Here is a 2259-nt window from a genome sequence, read left to right as displayed (position 1 = left end):
CCTCCCTCCCACCCTTCCTCTCTTCCCTCCATCCTTTTCCTTTTTGTTGTTGTGCAGTATAATTTTTCTGGTCATAGTATTTGGATATATTAATAGGTATTAATTCAACACCATTAAGATCTCACTTGAGACAGAGCAACCCCAAAAGAAAATTTCAGAATGTGCAAGATCAATAAGCAAAAAACTTTCTGATCTAAAATATATAAAATATTTGTCACTTCTGGAAACACTGTAAGATAATCAGGCAACCACATGCCCACAGGCAGGTGTCTAGTACTGACAGTGCTAATCTTAGGAACATATTACCTCAGATCCCGCACAATTATTTTTATGTCTTTTATCAACATGTGTTTACACATATCAAACAGCCTGGATATGGATGAAAGCTCTCTTTTTACAGGAAGAAAACCGAAGCATGCCAGCATTAGTCAGCCCAAAGATGCCAGCACCTTCGTACTTTGATGAAAAGACAATGGCAATAACCTCTGGCAACATGAGCTGATAGGAGCAGTGAATGTGAAGATTAATGCTGGATGAGAAGGCACTTTGGTCAGGTGTGTATGCATCCATCCCAGGGGGGAGAGATGATATTGATCCTGAATGCCGAATAATTCTTTTGCATTCTCCACGTCCCAATAGTCTGATCCTGCAGCTTCTTTGGCACAATTACATGGGTAGTAGTAAATTAATTATCCATCAGTTTTCCAGAATATTTCACAGGTTTCTATACCTTTCAGTGTATTAGATTCTGCCAGCAGCAGAAATCTGTGGCAGAGATCTCTTGATAAAAACTACACATTGTAGTCCTTCAGCTATTAAATTCTGAACAGCATTTAGAGTAGCAGCTGACTTTAAGGCTCTTTTTACAGAAGGAGAGCGGCTAGTATAATTGTTTGCATCATTTTTATTAGGTTAATCTTCAAATCATTCATTAAGGAATCTTTCTGGTGTGTGGGAAAGCAGGACAAAGCATTCCCACCGATCTGATCCGACAGCACCAGGCTGGTTTCTTTTAAGATCTTTGCTTTGTCTTCATTGTTCTAAGGAATCAGTACAATATGGTGTAGGTTTATTTGTTAGAATTAAGCATGGGATTTTCTGTGCTTTTGAAAAAAAGAATTCATTTACTTTATTTTCTAAATGTCTTGGCATCTACTTTTGCTCCCTTTAATTTATGATGACAATCCTCCTGACATTTTTCCTCATATATCTTTATAATTTTGGATCACTTACTAAAGATTGGTGGAGCTTTATATATTGGAATCTTATAATGCATTAATTGAATGTAAGTTTCTCAAGATAAGATTTAATTTTCTTTTCTTTCAGGTAGCACAGGAAAGTTACTAACAGATCTGGTTTTGATTCTTACTTATCAGCTTGTAGTTTTCATAATAATACAAGTAGTATAAATTTAGACCTCAATCTTTGTAAACAGCAGGCCCGTGGTTATGATTTCAGTAAACAATTTTTTTCCAAGCCAGAGCTCAGTTTGAGACAGAAAAAAAGCATACGTGTTATCTCACCTTTGTTTATCAGTGGGATTTTTTCATTCCAATCTAGTCTCATACCAACTTTAAGCAGTTGTTTTAGGTCCAGCTCTCCGGTTCATGCTGCCCAAAGTCTTTACTGCTCTCTCTGGGCTAGTAATTAATAGTTAATAATTATTTGTCACTATGGAAGGCCCATTATAACCAAGGTTGGCAAATTCGTTCAGTGTAGCTCAAAGCACTTTGATACTAAACATTTTTTTCAATCCCTGGAAATTTCCCTCTTTCAATACAAGATTAACCATACATTCAATTTTTGCCTTATTTTCTCTAGATTCCTAGTTTTGTTTGTTTGTTTATTTATTTATGTATTTTAGAAAGAGTTTATCCTGGATATCTAAGATGCCACTGTCAAAAACATAACTGTTTTCTTTCCTCTGACTTGTGTTTATAACTTTTTCACTAAAATTCTATTTGCTAAAATGTTTTAGTTTGATTTTCTTAATTACAGAGACATAATGTTCTTAAAGGGAAGTTTTGTATTTAAAAATGTTTAAAGCCCAGTTGCTTCATGAAACTAATTGCAAAATAAAAATCAAAATACAATATCGAAAGGTCTAACTTTTTTGTCATTGAATTCCTAGCAGAGGAAAAAGAAAAAGAAATTTGATGATATAATAGATGAACTATCCAAATTTGATATTATCTCACAGGTCGCTGAGGTTCATGTTGTTCAATATATTTTTCTCTCTCCTCTAAAAATGGATAACTT

This window comes from Propithecus coquereli, unplaced genomic scaffold (assembly GCF_000956105.1).
Source record: "Propithecus coquereli isolate 6110/MARCELLA unplaced genomic scaffold, Pcoq_1.0 Scaffold32, whole genome shotgun sequence".
NCBI lineage: Eukaryota > Metazoa > Chordata > Mammalia > Primates > Indriidae > Propithecus > Propithecus coquereli.
The sequence above is the reverse complement of the archived record's forward strand: the minus strand, read 5'-3'. Positions refer to the sequence as shown.